General features: G+C 32.1%; 1 pseudogene; it reads right to left on the minus strand.

Annotated features, from left to right (window-relative positions):
• Positions 1–24,488, minus strand: part of LOC141283820 (protein lin-28 homolog A-like) — a 35,051-nt pseudogene that overhangs the window by 5,770 nt on the left and 4,793 nt on the right.

Below are 24,488 nucleotides of genomic sequence, written 5' to 3' on the forward strand. Positions count from 1 at the left end.
AAATGTGTTTTCTGAGGGATTTTAGTTAAATTTACGCCAAAAAAAATGACAGCATCATTTTCCTTTTGACATTCAGACTCCAGATACAAAGAAAGAACCATTAAATTAAACAATTAGTTTTCTGTTAACTTAATAACTGAATTTAAGATGATAACTACATGATCTTGAACTTTCAGCTACAAATCATCAGCATTTACTAAAAATACATGCAATTAACTGCCATACAAAAAAAACTAAAGGCACTGTCTAAAGGCATTTTTGTAAAATGTACATTGTAAATCTCAACAGAATCATTTTCCTTTCAACATCCAGACTTTAGATACAAAGGAGAAACTGATAAACTAAACAATTAGTCGATTTACATAACCATTCATCTAAATTAAAGATTTACTACACTCAAGTATTTAAGATGATTATTACATATCTTAAACTTTCAGCTACAAACCATCAGCATTTACTAAAAATACATTCAATATTTCTGTACTTCAACTGATAAACGGAAATAAAATCAGCTGTCTGAAGGCTTTTTAGTAATATTTACGGTGTAAACCTCAAAAGTATAATTTCCTTATGACTTTCAGACTCTAGATACAAAGAAAGAACTGTTCAACGCAATTATTTTATATCTACAGATTTATTAAACTCGAGTATTTAACATGATTATAACATGATCTTAAACTTTCAGCGACAAATCATCAGTATTTACTAAAAATACAGGCAATATTAACCAACAAACTTACATCAAATCAGCTGTCCGAAGGTTTTTAGTTAAATTTACACTCACTGAGAGTGTAAAAGTGAACTAAATCATTTTATATCTAAACTAAAGATTTCTTACTCATGTAATGATTATTACATTTTCTGAAACTTAAGCTACAAATCATAAGTTTTTACTAAAAATACAGCCAATAATAACTGATAAACTGACATAAAATCAGCTGTCTGAAGGCTTTTTAGAAATATTTACACCGTAAACCTCAAAAGTTTAATTTTTCTTATGACTCCCAGACTTTAGATACAAACAAAGAACCATTAAATGCAATTATTTTATATCTAAAGATTTATTAAAATCGTGTATTTAACATGATTTTTACATGATCTTAAACTTTTAGCTACAAATCATCAGTATTCACTCCAAATACAGCCAATAATAACTGATAAACTGACATAAAATCAGCTGTCTGGAGGCTTTTTAGTACTATTTAGGCTGTAAATCTCAAAAGTATAATTTTCCTTACGTCTCCCAGACTTTAGATACAAAGAAAGAACCATTAAACGCAATTATTTTATATCTACAGATTTATTAAGCTCATGTATTTAACATGATTTTTACATAATCTTAAACTTTTAGCTGCAAATCATCAGTATTCACTACAAATACAGGCAATAACTGATAAACTGACATAAAATCAACTGTCCGAAAGCTTTTTAGAAATATTTACACCGTAAACCTCAAAAGTTTAATTTTTCTTACGACTCCCAGACTTTAGATACAAACAAAGAACCATTAAATGCAATTATTTTATATCTAAAGATTTATTAAAATCATGTATTTAACATGATTTTTACATGATCTTAAACTTTTAGCTACAAATCATCAGTATTCACTAAAAATGCAGCCAATAATAACCAACAAACTGACATAAAATCAGCTTTCTGAATACTTTTTAGTAATATTTAGACTGTAAATCTCAAAAGTTAAATTTTTCTTACGACTCCCAGACTTTAGATACAAAGAAAGAACCATTAAACGCAATTATTTTATATCTACAGATTTATTAAGCTCATGTATTTAACATGATTTTTACATAATCTTAAACTTTTAGCTGCAAATCATCAGTATTCACTAAAAATACAGGCAATAATAACCAACAAACTGACATAAAATCAACTGTCCGAAGGTTTTTAGTTACATTTACACTGTCACTGACTAGCTACCTTGTTTAATAAAATTTTTAAAAGACTTTAGGGAATAAACTGATGAATCACATCTAGAAATTGAGCCAATTTCATGAGCTGTGTCCTTATGTACCTGTTCTATAATAATTCTTCAGAAACACATTTTTGATCATCATCTCAGGTCTGACAGTGTCACCCGATCTTCAACAAAACGTCCATCATCTCATGTCTGTTTTTTTGTTAGCGTGTCTATAGTGACGGACTATATGATACGCGTCTCACACACACACACACACACACACACACACACACACACACACACACACGTATACATACTTATAAATAGCTTTAACACAACAGACTGAAAAGACTTATTCAGGTTTTTTTTTGTTTTGTTTTTTTGCTCTGATCACCATGGCAACAGGAAGTAGAAGACAGACTCACAATCAATGCGAGTCGTGAAGAGAAAAGCGTTTGGCGAAACCGAACTATGAGGCACCTACATTGAAAAGTACGAGCCGTTATTCATGTGGCTGCACAGACTATTATCAATACTGGAATTGATTCTTTCATACAGAGAAAAGGAGAGCCGTGCGGTTTTAATTGATATGTGAGCATTGAGGATTTCATCCCCGACGCATGTCTACATCAAATCAAAAGCAGCGAGACTGATGAAAAATGCTTGTGTAAAACAGAAACACAAGATTTTAGATATAAAAACCTGCCTGCATATCAATTGTACACTATCAAATTAAGCACTAATTATAAATAAATCAATTATAGGAAAATTTAAAATTAATTAAATGCAGTATATAATTTTATAATTCCCCTGCTCTGTTTTACATTTTTATTAATTATAATAATAATCATTATTATTATTATTATTATTATTATTATTATTTAAACTTAAATTTAGGTATATTTAGAATTACAAGACATTAAAATAAAATAAAGCATCAATTTTAAGCTTGTTAATGCATTTATTAACACAAAATATATTTTACAGCTAATATTTTAATAAGATTTGTTAATTAATAAAAATGTTCAGTAACATTTTACAAAAAGGTCACATTAGTTAATGTTAATGTATTGATGAACATGAACAAGGTGACAAGGTAAACAACTTGTGAATTTAAATGCTGAAATGAACATTAACTAAGATATTTTTTAGTCTTAGTTAATGTTAACTAATGATAAACCTTATTGTAAAGTGTTACTAAATGTTCATTTTAGTGCAACTTTTGATCATTTAAAAAAATAACTAACATTATTAATAATTAATAAATGCTGTAGCAGTATTGATAATTTTTAGTTTATCTAATGTTAACAAATGAAACCTTAACAGAAAGTATTTTAAGTGTTTTCTAGATTATAAATGGATTATTTCTGTTTTTGTGGCTAAACAAACAAACAACAGAATTTAACCAGATTAGCATTCAGTGATCAATAATTCTCTTAAAACTGCCTTTATAAATGTGCAGATCGAAAACAGAAAAAAATTTGACATGCATTTTAGGTTTTGATTATGATTATTATTAATTAAGGCGAGACACTGCAGGTGAATAAGGTAAAAAAAAAAAATTAACTAATAGTTATCACCTTACTTATCCAGATGATTGATTACATTGATAATTGCATAATTTTTTTTGTATTACAAGTTTTCCAAAATGTTGTTTAAATATGCAAATGAGCCATTACTTAATGAAATATGAACTAATTTGCAAACATTTCTAGTACAAGAATTGAAACACTGGATCAAGTCAGTTTTTAAATTCTTGTTTTTTTGACATATTAGAGTCAAATGTTTTTACAGAGGGGATTTTGTGTATCTCATTTTGTCACTCCATAATTCAGAAAAAAAACTTTGAACAGACAGAAAACCATGTATTTATTACTATTTTTGGGGGAGTAAAATGTAAAAAAAAAAAAAAAAAAATCAAGCTAATCGCATATGAACAAATCCCTCTGTAAAAACCTTCAGGATATAGACAGGAATAAAAATGTAATGTTCAGTGTGTGTAAGTACTACTGAAGTGGTGATTTTATGATTTAAAAACTAATTTTGAGAAAACAGCCTTTAAAAATATGGATTATAATTGAAATCTACTGACACAAAGAGATAAAGTGCTATAAAAGAAAGACTTAACAGTGTCTTTTAGGTGTTTTCTTTCCACTAGTCTGAAAAAACACTTCATGAAAAAGCAAAAAGCCCAAAATCTCAAATTTGACAGGTTCATGAAAAAAAGCGTTTTTGCCTGCAGTGTCTCCCCTTAAGATTTTAAATCAGCTTTTACTAATTTACTAATAGTTCCAATTATTTCAGTTATTATTAAATCACTAAACAACACAAGTAGGTTAGTACTACTGTTATTATTATTATTATTATTAATATTAAAAGCAGACTTTTGTTCTGACTTCTAGGTTGCTGCTAAAGACAAGCTATAAGTATAAAGAATAAACTGTAGAGTTGACCTTCAGTTTACCACACATGAAACCATACAATATTAGATTTATGCTGAATAAATACAGCACATTGTGCATTATAAATAAGAGAAAACAACCCAGTTTAGTCCAGCTTAGTTTCAATAAATGGCAACAAAACATATTAAACGCCATAACCCATCATGCTCAGCGCACTTACCGGTCTCCCTTTGGTTTGCGTTTGAGGGGCGGGGCCTTCCCTTTGGGGCGTCGGTCACTCCCCGAGCATGGGCCCCCGCCGGGCCCCGTGACCCTGAGCGACTCCAGACCTTTACTCGACCTCTTGAAGGTAAACTCAACCTGCTCGCCCTCCCGTAAGCTCCTGAAGCCCTCCATCACCAGCTTACTCTGAACACACACACACACACACACACACACACACACACACTTCAATTAATACAGATACAAATGAGCTTATATCATCTTATATGTAAATATAAATATCAAACAGACCAATCATATCAACAGAGAGTATTAAACATTTTATTGCATATTTAAATCTACCAGAGAGAGAAAGATAAAAAGATGTTAAAAAGAGAAAGATACAAGAAAAAACAACCAGCTACCAATCTCATTACAAGAGCATGTTTCAAAACACATTCGATCACTTTGCTTGCATGAAATGCACAATTTCTTGAGCCTCACTGCTACAATTCTAAAAACTAATTTTCTAGGTAACACTTTACAATAAGGTGTGATTTGTTAACATTACACTCTTAACGATGCCATAGAAGAATCTTTTTGTCTAAATGGTTCTATAAAGAACCTTCAAGATCTGAAGAACCTTTCTGTTTCACAAAAGGTTCTTTGTGCCAAATAAGGTTCTTCAGATTATAAAAAGGTAAGCAAGAAATTACCTTTGACTAAATGGTTCTTTGTGAAACCAAAAATGGTTCTTCTATGGCATCGCTTGAAAAACCTTTTGAAGCACCTTTATTTTTAAGAGTGTAGTTAATGTATAAACTAAAATGAACGAACAACGAACAGTACATTTATTACACTATTTATTTATCTTTGTTAATGTTAATAAAAATACAGTCGTTCATTGTTTGTTCATGTTAGTTCACAGTGCATTAACAAATGTTAACAAACACACCTTTAAATTTAATAATGCATTAGCAAATGCTGAAATTATTTGTGACCCTGGACCACAAAACCAGTCTTAAGTCGCTGGGGTATGTTTGTAGCAATAGCCAAAAATACATTGTATGGGTCAAAATTATTGATTTTTCTTTTATGCCAAAAATCATTAGGAAATTAAGTAAAGATCATGTTCCATGAAGATTTTTTTGTAAAATTCCTACTGTAAACATATCAAAATGTAATTTTTGATTAGTAATATGCATTGTTAAGAACCTAATGTGGACAACTTTAAAGGTGATTTTCTCAGTATTTTGATTTTTTTGCACCCTCAGATTCCAGATTTTCAAATAGATGTATCTCGGCCAAATATTGTCCTATCCTAACAAACCATACATCAATAGAAAGCTTATTTTTTGAGTGTTCATATGATGTATACATCTCAGTTTTGTAAAATTTAACCTTATGACTGGTTTTGTGGTCCAGGGTCACATTTAAGATTGATAAATACTGTAGAAGTATTGTTCATTCTTAGTTCATGTTAACTAATGTAGTCAACTAATGAACCCTATTGTAAAGTGTTGCTGAAATATTTGTAGTAAAAGCCAAGTGATTGAGCCACTAAACCGTTTGCCAATGTAAGAACATTAAAGAATGAGCAAATAGCAACTAAAGTATTGTATTAAACCACACCAAATATTAGTGTAATTGTCTTTACATTAACTGCTACCTGACAGAAACTAATACATTTATTACTTAGTTTAACATTTTAAACTAAAAGCCAAAATATAAATATTAAAAAACCTATGTAATTCTAATAATATTTATAGTTGTCAAACAGATCGCTCATATCTAAGATCCATCAGTTCTTGAACATTTCATGCCTAGCAGGGAGAGAAAGGTATATAGATATTTAATAGGAAAGATTTACTAGAAATAACAACAAATTGCAATGTCAATATCACATTAGCCTGTATTACCAAAGCAATGCACAAATTAACCTCACTGAAATCAGATTTAGCTTATTTACATATTTGTAGTAAAGGCAAGTTGAGGCACTAAACCATCTGCCAATGTCAGAATATTAAAGAATGAGCAAAAAAGCAACTGAGGTACATTTATTTAGTTTAATCACACCAAATATTGAAGTGTGTCGTTGTCTTTAGACTAACTGCTACCTGACAGAAACAAATGCATTTGGCTTCTAATGTAACTTTTTAAACTAGGAGCCTAATTCTGAATATATATAAAAAATTACATGATTATAAAAACATTTAGATATCAAACAGATCAGACCCTATCTACAGAAAGATCCATTAATTCTTAAAGATTTCATGTCCATCAGGGAGAGAAAGATATATAGATGTTCAAGAGAAAGATTTATTAGAAATAACAACAGAATTGCAATCTGTCAATATCGCATTAGAAAAGCAATGTTTAAAAACACATTTGATCTTGCATAAAATGCACAATTTTACCTCACTGAAATCAAAAACTCATTTTGAAAAACAGATTTTGCTTATTTAAATATTTGTAGTAAAGCTGACTGATTGAGTCACTAAATATTTGCCAATGTCAGAATATTAAAGAATGAGCAAAAAAGCAACTGAAGTACATTTATTTTGTTTAATCACACTAAATATTAGTGTCATTGTCTTTAGACTAACTGCTACCGGACAGAATCTAATCTATTTGGGTCCTAGTGTAACTTTTTGGACTATAGGAGCCAAAATATAAATATAAAGAAATTATTTGATTAGATATCAGACAGACCGGTTATATCTACAGAAAGATTCATTGAGTTTCATGCTAGGGAGAGAAAGATATGTGAACATGTAGTGATCTGTCAATACCACATTAACCTGCATTACAAAGCCCGTGTTTAAAAGCACGATCTGATCTTGCATAAAATGCACAATTTAACCACACTGGAATCAAAAACTCATTTTGCTTATTTAAATATTTGCAGTAAAGCGAGAGATTGAGTCACTAAACCATTTGCCAATGTCAGAATATCAAAGAATGAGCAAAAAGTAACCAAAGTACATTTTCATCTATCTATCTATTTTTTTCTTTCTTCCTATTCTTTTTTATATCCATCTGTCTTTTTTCATCTATTTTTTACTTTTTCTGTCTTTCTTTCATCTCTATTTTTTGTCTTTTTAGAACTATCTTTTGTCTTTCTTTCCCTTTTATCTACCCTTTTCCTCTTTCATCTCTCTATTTTTCTTTTTTAACCTATTTGTCATTATCTATTTTCCTTTCTTTCTTTCTCTCTTTCATCTCATTTTTTTCTTTTTCTATCTATCTATCTTTTTTCTTATTTTCTTTCTTTCTATTTATCTTTATCTTTTCTTTTTCTATCTTTCTTCTTCATCTGTTTTTTTCTTTTTCTATCTTCCTATTTATTTCTTTTTATATCTTTATATTTTCATGTATTTTTTTCTTTCTTTTAAAATCCATTTTTGTCTTTATCAGTCTTTTGTCTTTATCTACCATTCTTTTTCTCTTTCATCTCACTATTTTTCTTTTTCTACCTATTTGTTATCTGTTGTCCCTTTCTTTTTCTTTCTTTCATCTACATTCGTTCTCTTTCTCTCTCATCTCATCTCATTTAATTTTTTCTTTATCTATCTATCTATCTATCTATCTATCTATCTATCTATCTATCTATCTATCTATCTACTAATGCATTATTAAAATCACAAGTGGTGTTTGTTAAATGTTAGTTAATGCACTGTAAACTAACATGAACAACTGTATTTTTATTAACTAACATTAACAAAGATTAATAAATGGTGCAATAAATGTACTGTTCATTGTTCGTTCATGTTAGTTATTAATTAATGAAACCTTATTGTAAAGTGTTACCAAATAGTGCATATGACTTAGTTTTGAATGAGTAAAAATGCATTCAAAAATCCTCCACACAAAGCACAACGCCAGAAAAAACCCACAGATGTACATTTACATTTAATCGTTCGGCAGAAGCTTTTATCCAAATGAGGAACATCAAAAGCAATGCATCAAATGTATTATTCACAGTCAACACAATGTGACAAATGTGTTTATTAGTTTATTCAAATCCATTCTTCAATTAATAAGATTTCCTGGCATTATAAATGCAAAAGCAAAGACCCTGAAAAAAGCTCAGGAATTATAAAAGCAATGAAGTCAATTTAGCATGGATTTAAACGCGCAGGAATTGTTTCATCACAAATTAAAGCTGATTTACTGTGACGAATAAATTGTTCAAATATACTACAATTAAAGATTTAGTTTATGATTAAACCAAAAAACAACAACTGATTATGTTATTTAGGCATTTGTTTTTGAGCTTTCCAATACAAAACACAATCACACAACTTCAACCAACCAAACAAGTCTAGTTCATCAAGTAACGCTAATTTAAATCATGATTGTGTTTCATGAATACTAATGAAAACGGCTGATTATTTTGGATCCTGCAGCTAGAGAAAACTCTCTCTATGGTGTTGTCACAGAGGCAGTGCTACATGATCATACAAGATTTACATTTCAATTATTCATGTCATTAAAACAGCAGTAACTAATGCACGAGCCAAAGCGCATTCCTCTAGAAACAGAAAAGAAGTCGACAGATCAACACCGCAGCATCAGACAGATAAAATAACACGCTCAAGTTCACATTTCTGACTTTTTAGAAAGAAAGTCTGTCTGCACTGATGAATGGCATTTCCGGTAAATGCAGAGTGTCTTCAGCTCGACTTTAGTGTCGCATCAGCTCTCAGCCGTTGAAAAACGGAATTGTTTTTGTCACGGCATCACGTTTAATTAGCCGTGTGGGAAATTAATGCATTTAATTTCCCTTAATTGACATAATGGACACAAAAGCACTCTGATTTTACACTTACGAGAAATTAAAAATCCATAGCATGAGATAGAAATGCATTTATGCAAGAAGCCAGGAGCAAAAGCCTTCCCACGCACATTTATTAGAGATTTTTTTTATTGAAATATCAATCTAAACAACACAAACACTTTAGTTAACGAGATTAGATCTTGGTGGAACGATAAAAAAAAAAAAAACACACACACACACACACACAAATAAATTATTGTTCTTTCTTTTTCAGTTTTATCTATGGTTTCTTTTTTTCTTTTGTATATATTTTTTTCTTTTTCTTTCTTTCTATTATTTGTCTTTCTTTCTCTTTCTTTCATCTACCCTTTTTTCTTTTTCTATCTTTTCTTTTTCTATCTTTCTTCTTCATCTATTTTTTCCCTTTTCTTTCTTTCTTTCTCTCTATTTTTTCCTTGTTCTATCTACAAAGGATAGAAAGATCTATCATTTTTTCTTTTTATATCTTTCTTTTTAATCTATTCCTATCTTTTCCTTTCTATCTTCCTATTTTTTCTATTTGTATCCATCTTTCTTTTTCATCTGTTTTTACTTTTTCTTTCTTCCTTTTTCATCTTTCTATTTTTTCTTTTTTCATCTATTTCTTTTTTTCTTTCATCTCTATTTTTGTCTTTTATATCTATCTTTTGTCTTTCTTATCTTTTTCCTCTTTCTTTTTCTATTTCATCGCTCTATTTTTCTTTTTCTACCTATTTCTGATCTATTATCTTTTCTTTCTTTCTTTCTTGTCTCTCTTTTATCCTTCTTTTTCTCTTTCATCTCATTTCAATTTTTTTCTGTTTTTTATCTATTTTTTCTTTCTGTTTTTTATTTCTTTCTATCTTTTGTCTTTGTTTCTCTTTTATATACATTTTTTCTTTCTTTCTTTCTCTCTTTCATCTCATTTAATTTTTTTTGTCTATGCGTTTCTTTTTCTATCTTTTATCCTTCATCTCATTTCATTTTTTTCTTTTTCCATCCATCTATCCATCTATCCATCTATCTATCTTTCTTCATCTATTTGTTTTTTTCTATCTTTCTAACTTTTTTCTTTCTCACTTTCATCTCTATTTTTTCTTTATCTATCATCTATCCATTTTCTTTTTCTTTCTTTCTTTATCTATTTTTTTCCTATCTACCTATCTATCTATCTATCTGTTTTTCTTTCTTTCTGTCTGTCTTGTCTCTATTTTATCTTCCTTTTTCTCTTTCTTTCTCTCTTTCATCTCATTTAATTTTTTTCTGTCTATGCGTTTCTTTTTCTATCTTTTATCCTTCATCTCATTTCATTTTTTTTCTTTTTCCATCCATCTATCCATCTATCTTCATCTATTTGTTTTTTCTATCTTTCTTAACTTTTTCTTTCTCTCTTTCATCTCTATTTTTTCTTTCTATTTATCCATTTTCTTTTTCTTTCTTTCTTTATCTATTTTTTCCTATCTATCTACCTATCTCTTTTTCTCTCTTTCTGTCTTGTCTCTATTTTATCTTCCTTTTTCTCTTTCTTTCTCTCTTTCATCTCATTTAATTTTTTTCTATGCGTTTCTTTTTCTATCTTTTATCCTTCTCTTTTATCTACCTTTTTTCTCTATCATCTCATTTAATTTTTCATCTCATTTTAATTTTTAACATGATTATTTTAGTCCTTCTACTTTAAAATTGCATGTGTAATTCAATGCGTTACTTTGCTGTTTGTAATTAACTGTGAGATTTACTAGCAATTCCTGAGTGAAAATGTCTTCTTTGGCTTTCTACACCAAGTGTGTGCTTTTATTTCCAGGTCAAGGTTCAGAGATAAGCAGTGCAAACAGAAAATTCAGGCAGCAGCAGACACATTTCTGATGTCTGAATTCATCCAAAACAGCACAATCAAGAAATGCAATCCATGAGCACAGGAGAAGATGTGTCACATTGTTCAGCTCACTGCAGGAAAAAAAAAAAAAAAAAAAAAAAGGCAGAAACACAAGAGACGGAAGACAGAAAGCAAGAGTGAGAAATACGGAGAGCGCCACCAAAGGGCCGGACGTATCGCACATCACCCCTCCTCCACATGTTTTCATCCTTCACTGTGACCTCTGACCTCTGCCCAACCCCCTTCAAACACACACACACACACACACACACACACACACACACACACACACACACACACACATCCCGTTTCCCTGTGTTAAATTAACAACACACTTCTGCACTGACTATGAGACGCACACGCAGTATTTGATCTGCTGACACACACTACATCACTCCACACACACTCCTGATAGCAGCCGGATATGAGCTCTCTCTCTCTCTCTGTGTGTATAAAGTGCACACAGCCAAGCTACATCTGATAGAAATACATTTTTACATCTTAAAAATGCCTTTGAGAATGATTATATTGTTTAAAAATGTGTGTGAATGTACAGACTCAAAGAACAAAACAGAAACAGTTCGATCAGAAAGACATTTTATGTTTGTGTCTGTTTGAATTATGAAGCTTAAAAATAAAAAAAAACACATGCACAGAAGTAAATAAAAACAACCAAAACTATAGTTTGTTTGTCATGATATGTTACAATGTTTCATGTGTTTATTCATTAGAATAAAACATACCAATGTAGTTTTTTATGAAAAGCAAACATAAACAGTTCTCTAAAAACATAAAAATCATAGATTTTGATTTGGTATATGGTTTACGTTGCCTTTTTTCTCTGTCAAAACCATTTGACATGAGATTTTAAACAATTCTAAAAATCTCAAGAACAACCAAATCTACAGTTTCTGTTTCTCATGATTTGTCTTGTAACTTTTCGTGTGTTTATTTATTATAGTAAAACATACCAATGTAGCTTTTTTGAAAAGCAAACATAAACAGTTCTCTAAAAAGGTAAAAGTCATAGATTATGGTTTATGTTGCCACTTTCTTCTATCAAAACCATTTGACTTGAGATTTTGAACAATTCTAAAGAGAACCAACTTTTACATTAAACATTTGTGACTTCATTTAACAAGGTAGATATGACTTATGAGACCACAAATCAATTCCTAAAATTAAACTAAGAAAATTATACACTTTTAACAATAAAGGTTCTTTACTAGCATCGATGGTTCCATAAAGAACCTTGAACATCCATGGAACCTTTTACTTTTAAATGAAAAAAGGTTCTTTAGATTTTAAAGGTAAGACACTGTAGGTGAATAGGGTAAAAAAAAAAAAATAGCTATCACTTTACTTACCCAGTTGATTGATTACTTTGATAATTGCTAAGATTTTTTGTATTACAAGTTTTCTAAAATGTTAAATTTTAAATATGCAAATGAGGCATTGTTCAATGAAATATGCACTAATTTGCATACATTTCTAGTACAAAAATCTAAACACTGAATGAAGTCAGTTTCAAAATTCTTGTTTAATTTGACATATTAGAGTCAGATGTTTTTACAGAGGGAATTTTGGGTATCTCATTTTGTCACTCCCTAATGCAGAAAAAACTTAGAACAGACGGAAAACAATGTAATTTTTTTTATCATTTTTGGGTGAATAAAATGTTGTATAAAATCAAGCAAATTATATATGAACAAATCCCTCTGTAAAAGCCTTCAGGATATAGACAGGAATAAAAATGTCAAGTTCAGTGTGTGTAAGTGCTACTGAAGTGGAGATTTATGGCTCAGTGTAGGAGAAAAATAGCATTTTGAGAAAACAGCCTTTAAAAATATGGATTGTAACTGAAATCGATTGACACAAATAGATAAAGTGCTATAAAAGAAAGACTTAACAGTGTTTTTTGGGTGTTTTCTTTCCACTAGTCTGAAAAAACACTTTATGAAAAACCAAAAAGCCCAAAATCTCAAACTTGACATGTGCATTTAAAAAAAAAAAAAAAAAAAGTGTTTTTGCCTGCAGTGTCTCCCCTTAAGAATTCTTTGGCAAACCAAAAATTGTTCCTCTTTTGGAACCTTTATTTTTAAGAGTGTGATGTTTTTTTATTATTATTTAAGAACCAATTCAACCAGTTAGAAAGCATTAGTAAAATTATTACATTAGATGATTAAAAAAAATTATGAAATAAAAAATACAACATGCAAAATTATTATAGCCATTCGATTTCTGTGCTACAAAGCTGTGAGTGAACTCTTGGAAAGTGAGCATTTGTTTGTGTCAGATCAGCAGCTGGCTCCACCCACACACTCGCTCCATATATGGGCAGAGCTGAAGGAGGAAGTCATGTGACCCTGCAGCTTGTGTTGAGATGGACAAATGAAGAACTGAACAAATGGAGAAATGGAGAATAAAAGTGCAGGATGCAGAAGAGATTGCGCTCTGGAAGAAAAGAAAAGAAATGAAAGTGAACAAAACAAGGCAGAGAGAGCAAAAAAAGAAGACAATAACGGAGAAAACAGAGAAAATGATAGCTTAAGCAAAAGCAGAACTAGTCTGGTAGTTTAGAAGTTTAAAAGAAAACAGAAAATCTATAAAAGATGATTAGAAATGAAAGCAGCTGCTAATGAGAAAGAAATAAAAGCAGACAATGAACTACAGTCCAACCAAGATTTATTCAGACACCTTCAACATTTCTCACTTTATCACAGTATTCGCTATAGTTTAGAAAATGGTAAGAAAATATGACAAGAACTCAAGGTTAAACTGTGTCTGAACAAAATCATCTAGATAATGTCAGATAACTTTGATAGAAAGGTATATATTACATTCGGACAACTGTTAGTATGACAATATTTACACAACTATCAATACTTTGTTGACCAATTACCAAACAATGCTTAATTTTGCTCAGTCTGTGGTGTAAAAAGGTTTCATTAGCAATTAAAGAAAAAAAATCAATTTTGCTGATTTTCACAAAGATTTTGTGTATAATATGTCACAGTTTACTTTATTTTGCTATACTCGCTTACATAAATCACTATAGTATCCTACACTCACTAGTAAAATAAATAAATAAAATAATATATATATATATATATATATATATATATATATATATATATATATATATCAAAAATAATTATATCTGGATTATATCTGGAATAATTTTAGGTTTGACTGTATATATTCAACTCAAACATTAAACTCGGTATAAACTTAACTTTAAAGATAAAACCATTCTAGTTTCTGTTTTGTCACAACAGGGAATAAAAAAAATAAACAAAAATATATTTACATTTACTACTAAATATACAAATACAATATTACTATTAATATTAAATTAGATGTAGCATATATTATTTTTGCGTTGCGTTCTACACTTCTAAAATAATAATTAAAAACATTCAAACAAATCCAAGTGTTGCTACATTTTTATTTGAACCAAACTTAAAATATTTCAAACTAAATTTGATGTTTACTAGAGAATATTGTTTAAATTAGTAATTAATTTATCATTTTTCCTGAGCTGTAAATATCATTTTCTATCCTGTTAGGCTTTTGCAAATCCCTTTAATGTACAAAACCAGCAAGATTAAAAAAAGTATTAACAACGGATTTGACTGGTACTAGTTGGTTTGTACCATACTAAATCATTGTCTTTATTGATGAAATTATAATATGACAATGTGAAAATATATATTTAAAAATATATATAAATTAACTTCAACTGAAACACACATGTACTCAAACTGTAACTGTTGCTATTGCATAAATCAAGCTATAATTAATGGTGCAAAGCATAGAAACACTTCCTTAAACAACACAAGCAAATTCATATTTTTACTTTGCAATGCACAAATGTTTTGCATAACAAGGACGAGCATAAATGTATGCATCCATCAGGTCTGATAATCCTGTGATTGTAAACCTAAATTATCAGATCAAAGATCAGTCATAAGTAGCACGGGTAAAAATACATTGTATGGGTCAAAATTATCCATTTGTCTTTTATGCCAAAAATCATTAGGATATTAAGTAAAAATCATGTTCCATGAAGATATTTAGTACATTTTCTACCGTTCATATATCAAAGCTTATTTTTTGATTAGTTATATGCACTGCTAAGAACTTCATTTGGAAAACTTTAAAGGTGATTTTCTCAATATTTAGATTTTTTGCACCCTCAGATTCCAGATATTCAAATAGCTATAGTATCTCAGCCAAATATTGTCCTATCCTAACAAAACCATACATCAATGGAAGCTTATTTATTTCACTTTCAGATGATGTATAAATCTCAATTTCAAAAAATTGACCCTTACGACTGGTTTTGTGGTCCACGGTCACATAACATATTAATTTCTCCTTGAATCAGTTTCAAAATGTTCCAACCGTTTTGTCGACAGCTAATAAACATTTTCCACTTTCTTTTTTCGTTGTGTAAAACAACTGGAAGTTTCAGAAATTGTGCATCTCATCTGCCATCACATATTTCGTCCTGCACTCTAGATATCAGCATTGGCATCAGATCGATGGAGCACAGGATGAGGAGAAGAGCATGTATGTTAGAGGAGAAGTGAGATCTGTGCAGCAGTGAGAGAGGAGGAGTCTGGATGAGAGCTTAATCTCACTAGGGGCCCAGAGAAACCTCACACACACACATACACATACGTTTATAGCTATGTAAATAAGGACATACCGTCCCCATCCCTAAGAGAACAGCATTTCTAGAATTGAAAAAATATAATGGACAAATCATTTTTCCAGCTAAACAGATGTCCAGGGAAACTGAACAGACTTCTGGAGATACATTTGCCCTCAAACTAAAGCAAAGTGAGCAATAAGTGTAAATGCTGATTATATATTCAACAACCTCACCCTGTCAGTTTATTCATATAATTTAAAATAAAGGTTCTTTACTGGCATCAACAGTTCCAAAAAGAATCTTTGGAACCTTTTCATTACTCTAAAGGTTCTTTAAATTTTTAAAAAATAGTTATTTTTAAGAACTGCTCACTAAAAGGTTCTTTTGGGAACCTAAAATGGTTATTTTACGGCATTGCTGAAGCTTTATTGTAGCTCTCTATAATCAACCACTTTTAACCGACAACCTGGAGATTGATATACAAGATAAAATGTAGAAGTTCAAATTCAACGTAATAAAAATAAAACAATTTTTGTCTCAAAAACCCTTTTAATTAAACAAGTGAAAAGAGAGATGGAGGCTTTATCAGATTTAGCTCGCTTCTGGAGATCGATTTGCATACAAACTACAGCGAAGTGAGCAACAAATGTGACCCTGGACCACAAAACCAGTCTTAGAAATAACCAAAAATAGATTGTATAGGGTAAAATTAACAATTTTTCTTTTATGCCAAAAATCATTTGGATATTAAGTACACTCTTAAAAATAAAGGTGCTTCACGATGCAATAGAAGAACATTTTTTATCTAAAATTCTAAATGGTTGCATAAGGTACTTGTAAAATCTGAAGAACCTTTCTGTTTCGCAAAAGAAGGTTCTTCAGATTATAAAAAGGTAGGAAAGAGATGGTTCTTTAAAGAACCTTTGACTGATTGTTTCTTTGTGGTACTAAAAAATGGTTCTACTATGGTATTGCTGTGAAGAATCTTTTGAAGCACCTTTATTTTTAAGAGTGTAAAGATCATGTTCCATGAAGATATTTTGTAAATTTCAAAACTTAATTTGTATGTAAATGTACATCAAAACTTAATTTTTGATTAGTAATATGCACTGCTAAGAACTTAATTTGGAAAAACTTTAAAGGCGATTTTCTCAATATTTCGATTTTTTTCTCAAATAGTTATATCTCGGACAAATATCGTCCTATCATAACAAACCATACATCAATGGGAAAGCTGATTTATTCGTATTTATTCGAAAGAAATTGACACTTATGACTGGTTTTGTTGTCTTAGGTCACAATAGAACAACATAGACAACATCACTACACAAACAAAAACTACACTTCAAAAATAAAAAATAGGTCAGTTGCTGCCTTACAAATCAAAAGTATAATCAAACACACTCTTAAAAATAAAGGAACCTTTTTTAGTCTAAATGGTTCCATAAAGAACCTTTAACATCTAAAGAACCTTTCTGTTTTACAAAAGGTTCCTCGCGGTGAAAGAAGGTTCTTCAGATTATAAAAAGGAAAGAAAAAGCTGTTCTCTTAAGAACCTTTGACTGAATGATTCTTTGTGGAACCAAAAATGGTTCTTCTATGGCATCTCTGTGAAGAACCTTTTGAAGCACCTTTTTTTTAAGAGTGTCAAGATCATGTTCCATGAAGATATTTTGTAAATTTCCTACCATAAATATATAAACTTAAATGCATTGCTAAGAACTTCATTCAGGCAACTTTAAAGACGATTTTCTCAACATTTAGATTTATTCAAATAAATATATCTCAGACAAATATTGCCCGATCATAACAAACCATACATCAATGGAAAGCTTATTTATTCAGCTTTCAAAAACACACTGACACTTATGTCTGGTTTTGTTGTCCTAGGTCACAAATGTAAATGGACAACATCACTACACAAACAAAAACTACACTTAAAAATCAAAATGTATAAATCAAACACACTCTTAAAAATAAAGGTTTTTAGGTTATGGCATCGTAAAGCACCTTTAACATTTGAAGAACCTTTCTGTTTGACAAAAGGTTCTTTGCGGTGAAAGAAGGCTCTTCAGATTATAAAAAGGAAAGAAAAAGACAGTTCTTTAAAGAACCTTTGACTGAATGTTTTTTTGTGGAACCAAAAATGGTTCTTCTATGTCATCGCTGTGAAGAACCTTTTAAAGCTCCTTTATTTTTAAGAGTGCAGGCTCCACAAGTCATTTAAACAAATTTTTCAAAATCTTGCCAAGTATCTTATAAACCTTAAGAAATGACTGAACATTTCAAACAGTTCTTCAAAACAACCATTTTTATCTAACACTTTAAAAACGCTTTTCCAAAAGAACCCTTTTGTGCAATTTAAAGGTTTCAAGGATGTTAAACGTTCTTCATGGAACCATCAGTGCCAATAAAACCTTTATTTTTAAGAGTGTATAAACACCTAAAATGATGGAGTCATACACAGCGACACTTTATAAACATCAACATGCATTCAGCACTTCGACTCGCAAAAGCACACGATGCACACGCACAAACACTGCAGGAGGTGCAGCATTCGGAAAAATCAAACACAAAGCTCCTAATGAAACACACACACACACACACACACACACACACACACACACACACACACACACACACTGCAGTGCGTTGATTCGGAGTGTGAGGGCCGGCCATAACCACGCCTCCTTTCCCTTTTTTGTCTTTAACGAAATTCCTCTTTTAAAGAATGTTAGAGGACCCCAACCCCCACCACACACACACACACACACACAACACACACACGCACTGAAATCCTCTTTACACATACAAACAAAAACACACACACACGCATGCATTCTCTTGTCTTCTGATTCACACTTTCCTGTCCTGGTTTGACACAAAAAGCATGGATTTGTAGGGGATCTGAAACACAGAATAAACACTGGTGTGTTTTAGTGACTGCTGCTACTATGATACTGTAGTGTATTGATGTACTGGTCGTATTAAGGGAGGCTAAAGTCTTTATATATAATGCATTATAAATGTATTTTAATGCATTAATTATGCCTTATAATGCATTGTGTGATAACTAACCACATTGTTATTCACTGTTACACCTTTTGGAAGTACAATGCATCAAAATGACAAACAAGCGATTGCAGATATAACAAGGAATATGCTAATGCATTTGAACTTCGGTCGCAATTTATGACAAAATAATGTGCATACATTTAATAAGTGCAGTTATAACAAAATTATTCAGACACCAGATATAGTATTTGATATTGTTTTACTAGTGGGTGCAGGACACTATAATTCATTTATGCAAGTGAGGATAGCAAAATAATGTAAACTGGGGCATATTATAGGCAAAAATTATTCCTAGTGGACTATCAGTGAAACTTTGAGTTGACACTTTGACCTGAACATGTTTTATAACATACCTTTCTATCGAAGTCACCTGACATTATCAAAATGAATTTGTTCTGACACGGTTTAACTATGAGCTCTTGTCATATTTTATTACCATTTTCTAAACTATAGTGAATAAACTATGATAACGTGAGAAATTTTGAAGGTGTCTGAATACATTTTGGTTTGACTGTTATTTATTTGTGATTATCAAAATGAATTTGTTCTTACACAGTTTATCTATGAGTTCTTGTCATATTTTATTACCATTTTCTAAACTATAGTGAATAAACTATGATAACGTGAGAAATTTTGAAGGTGTCTGAATACATTATGGTTTGACTGCTATTTATTTGTGATTATCAAGATGAATTTGTTCTGACACTGTTTAACTGAGTTCTTGTCATATTTTATTACCATTTTCTAAGCTATAGAAAATAAACGTGATAGTGTAAGAAATTTTGAAGGTGTCTGAATACATTTAGGCTTGACTGTAGTGAGTTTAAGCATTTCTTTAACCCTCTTTTGATGTCTTTCGCCATCTTATTGGTTTGTAAAATATATAAATGCACCAAAGGCAAAAGTACAATTAAAATGCATGCACTAAGAAAGAGAGCTTCATTAACTTTAATGTATAACCATTTAAAAAAAAAAAAAATTAATATTGAAGTCAGAGAGATGGAATTGGTGCCATCTGAAAAACAATAATCACCTATTTTATCTCAAATAATTCATATTAATTCCTTGATATGATACTAATTATGTTAACTGTTGTGAATAGAATCAGCAAAATGCTATACAAAATTATTGTCAAGTTTTCAACTAAATGCTAATAAAATAATGCCGATTGCATATTCATATGCAATGCTGATTCATTCATACGATTTTATTTCAGCTACTTTTAATAATTTATCAACTAATTTTAACACCTACAGATCAATATGCATTATATTTCTCAAAAACATTTTTGCCTAAAACATTTCTCATGAAAGGGAAAGACAGCAATGCATTTTTTCGTAAGCAGACATTACGCAAACAGCAAAGCATAGCTACGTTAAGGTCATGGGTTCAATTCCCATGGTTGTATGAACTGATAAAAAAAACAATAACAATCTGGATAAAAGCGTCTGCCAAATGCACGCATGTATTGTGCTAAACCACACAGTTCATGCTTGGCGTTTTTTTGACCGACTGCCAAATGAAACACTCTGTTTCTATACATAATATCAGGTTTAGACACACACTGAGGGAATAATCAGCTGTACACACACTGCTTATCACACACACGCTGCACAACGGCCGCACATCCTCAACAACACACAAACACACACACACCCTGCTCAGCATAAAAGCTTTTTCATTTCTAATGTAGCATGAAGGCACATGTACGTGCAGCATTCAGACACAAAGAAGCCAAATAACCTCTGCATAGCAGTGAAATGCAAATCTTTATCAGAGACGTTACGAATTACAGCTGCTTCTGCCATTAGTCTGTCCAACACACACAAACCTGCCTCAACATCATGACCTGCGTGTGTGCATGATGCTAAAATTAGCTAGAGGGTTCAAAACATACAAATAATTAAGAAAATTAATGCTGCAACCAGTGAATATTCCAGCTAAATTGTGATTTGACATTATTAGCTAATACTTTTCTTAATTAAAGTAAAAATGCAATATTTGTGAAAAGATATAAGTGTTAGGAGCCACAGTGTGTATGCTGGTCTCAGGATTGACTACATACAAAAATAAACCAAACAACACTTCCAGATAAAAAACACGACTCTAATCGATACACTTTCCCATGCTATGAGGAAAAAGCAGGCTTCGTTTTCCGAATGCATTCGGTAGAATTGTTTACTTCATGCTTATCAGAAGAGCTGTTTTATCAGTAGTACAAGACGTTCTTACAATAACTACTCATATGTATACGAGGCAGGAAATGTTCCATTGTTTAACCTATGTACACAGATTTAACAGAAAGACAGTATGGTTTAACCTGTGCTTTACAACATATAATAACTGGTACTTAATCTGTTGAACTTGCAACTACAGATGTGGAGATTTCATTTGATTTCAACCAGCACTTTTCCAACCATTTGCCTTATTTTTTATAAATAAGACACCATCAGCTTTATTTGCTATATTAGAAAATGGTATTCAAATATGACAAGAACTCAGAGTTAAACTGTGTCAGAATAAATTCATCTTGATAATCACAAATGACTTACAGTCAAAGCAAAATTCATTCAGACACCTTCAGCATTTCTTACATTATCACAGTTTATTCACTGTAGTTTTGAAAATGGTAATGAAATATGACAAGAACTCAGAGTTAAACTGTCTCAGAACAAATTACATCTTGATAATGTCAGATAACTTTGATAGAAAGGCAAGTAACAAAATATGGTCAGATTAAAGTGTCAAGTTTTACTGGTAGACCACTGTATGAAATTTTTTTTGTGTATAATATGTCACAGTTTATTTTGCTAACCTCACTTACATAAATGAGCTATAGCGTCTTGCACCCACTAGTAAAAAAATATAAAAAATTATATCTGGTGTTTGAATAATTTTTGGTTTGACCGTATATTAAAACGGCTATAAATACAACTGACTTAAACTGACTGTATTTCTGGGTGCTGTTTGTCTTTTTTGAGAACTGCATTTCCCAGAATGCACTCAGGTTTAGGGGCTTCTAGCACAAGAGGTTCATGTTTAAGCTCATGCACACACAAAAAATGTCTACACAAGGTTAAAATTTAAAAGAAAAATTTATGAAATTCACCTCAAGAAATATTGACTGTTTTAAATAATTTTTTAATCATTTGAAATAATTCTGTACATATTTAGAATGCATCTTTTTCTTTTCAAATGTTATACTATAATTCAACAAAATTCAATTTTTTAAACAAACAACAAGTCTAATATATCGATTGAAACACTAATCACAAGATGAATGCATAAAACAAAATCTCTGACTTCAAAATGGTTCAGCAATTTTACTTTGCAATAAACAATTATTAAAACATTACTCAGTTCAAGAAAAGACTGTACAAATGTGATCTTATTCAATCAAGGTGGTTTTAAATTCTTTAAAATAATACTAAGATAGATAGATAGATAGATAGATAGACACACACACACACGTGTTTCCTGTGCAAACTAGCTGTTATGTTATTGAATTTCAGATTTAAAGGATTATGCAGTCCCAGGGATCGTTTTAACATCTCATTAACATCCAGCAGTCAACATAACACTGCTTGACAATATTATCAACAGATTACAAGAACACAATGCATCAGAAAACAGCAAAGCTGACAGCAAACAGTGCAGCGAGCAGAAGAAACCTCTGCTTTTGTTCTTCAAATGTGCTAGTGCTATTTTAAGGTGCCGTGGAAGGCTTGGAAAATGATGAAAGGAGATAATTTCCGGTTTAGTACATGTGTCTGTATTGATTTAGCTCTGAACATCCACCAGAAGAAGACGAAATATTGTGAAAAGAGGGGCTGAAGTACACCCATGTAAACACGAGAGCACATGATGTTCAGTACAACAGTTCACGCCGAAATCGCCTGCCATTCTTCAAAAGTCTGCTTGTGAACGCGCTCTGATCATCGTATGCTCAGTGTGACACATTTTCCGACATGTTGGCAGGTTTATCCGTGAGCATGAGGCGAATAAACGCGAATGTCAAGGGCTACTCTCTCTCTTCTCTTCCTAATGAAGTGTTTTAAGGTTGCTTTAAGAGCTGCATCGTAAATACCTCCGTGTTTACTACTAATATCAATGGAGAGCAAAGATGTGTTTTGGGCGTTCTTAAAGTGACAGGGGATGAAAACACCAGCGCATGTTTACTTATGCTTTCCTCGAGCACATCTGCTGATGTCAATGAGATGCGACAGATAACGTGAAAGAGAGTCGGGAGAACGGCTTGAAACCCAAGCACATGCAGGGTTATTGGACTTACTTGGTGAACGAACACGTCTAGTGGAGGGTCCACTGGCTTCCCCTCGCTGCTGGTCATCGATATAAATCCAAACCCCATGCGGACATTAAACCACTTGCAGTAACCCGAGCCAACCAGAATCTGCGGCGGAGTCCTGGCGGGGTCCGACCCGCCACCTCTGCGCGGCCCTCCTGTGCGGTCAAGGGAGAAAAGCCCATGATGTTGTGTACGTTCGTGAGATGTAGCCTGTATACTTTGTTCTTGGTGTACACAATGACCGTGGGTTTGCGTGGGCAGCGATTCTGAGGGAAATCCCCCAAGTAGCTACTACTCAACAACACGCGTTTAGTGCAACGATGTAACTAACCAAGGCCGTAACCACCACCCCCGACGCCCCCTTATCTTTATTACCAATCAATATATTGTGTTTTTAGTGACAGACTCATAAAGTTTTACATTTAGCTCCCCATAACCTTGCATATTTTGTTACATCCTTGTCTACAACCACCCTCTGCAGAACTGCAGATACTCAATGAAAAGTAGAGCTACACTTAAGATGGGATGGTGCAGTGCATTGCGATTGTTCAACGTGTCTAGTTAGTACCTATACTATGTAACAACTTGTAGTAGCACCGTATGTGAACCGCCTGGCGTGGGGCAGGTGTGCACACGTTACCCGCCCCCCCGTATTCGCTCCCACCCCCACCACCGCTGGCTCAAACGGCTGTTCATCACGGATACAAACAACGTAAACAAAGCGGACAATACGAGTTCCCGTCTGAAGGTGAAAAGAGATGTTTAAAAAAAAAAGCATCGTAACCTTCGGCCATGTTTCCCCGCGGACCCTCCGTTCCAAAGTTCCAGCGAAATCGTTTCCTCCGTGAAATGGGGTGATGCGCGTCACCGTCGATCCGACATCCCGATTTCCAGCGGGCACAAATTTAGCGCGCATGGTACGGCGTGCGTCTCCTTTTTGGATATTTTGTCATGTCTCTTTTAACATCTCCTATCCCCTCTCTCTTTCCCTCCCTCGCACATTCGCTCGCTCTCTCTCTCTCGCTCCCACTCTCAGTTTCTCATTCGCTCGCTCGCAGCGCTGCACACGTGACTCCTCCGTGAGCCCGGGAGAGGGAGCGGACTCGGAACCGGGCTGGACTTCAAGCTCTACTGCTGCGTCACGTAAAAGCATCTTCGTTTGCACAGGTTTAGTTATTTAACACTTCTACAATCTGTTTTGTGCGTGTTCTGCAAGTCATTCGAGGGACCATAAAAAGTCCAGCATTTTATAGTT

The sequence above is a fragment of the Garra rufa genome, chromosome 13 (assembly GCF_049309525.1).
Source record: "Garra rufa chromosome 13, GarRuf1.0, whole genome shotgun sequence".
Classification (NCBI taxonomy): Eukaryota; Metazoa; Chordata; class Actinopteri; order Cypriniformes; family Cyprinidae; genus Garra; species Garra rufa.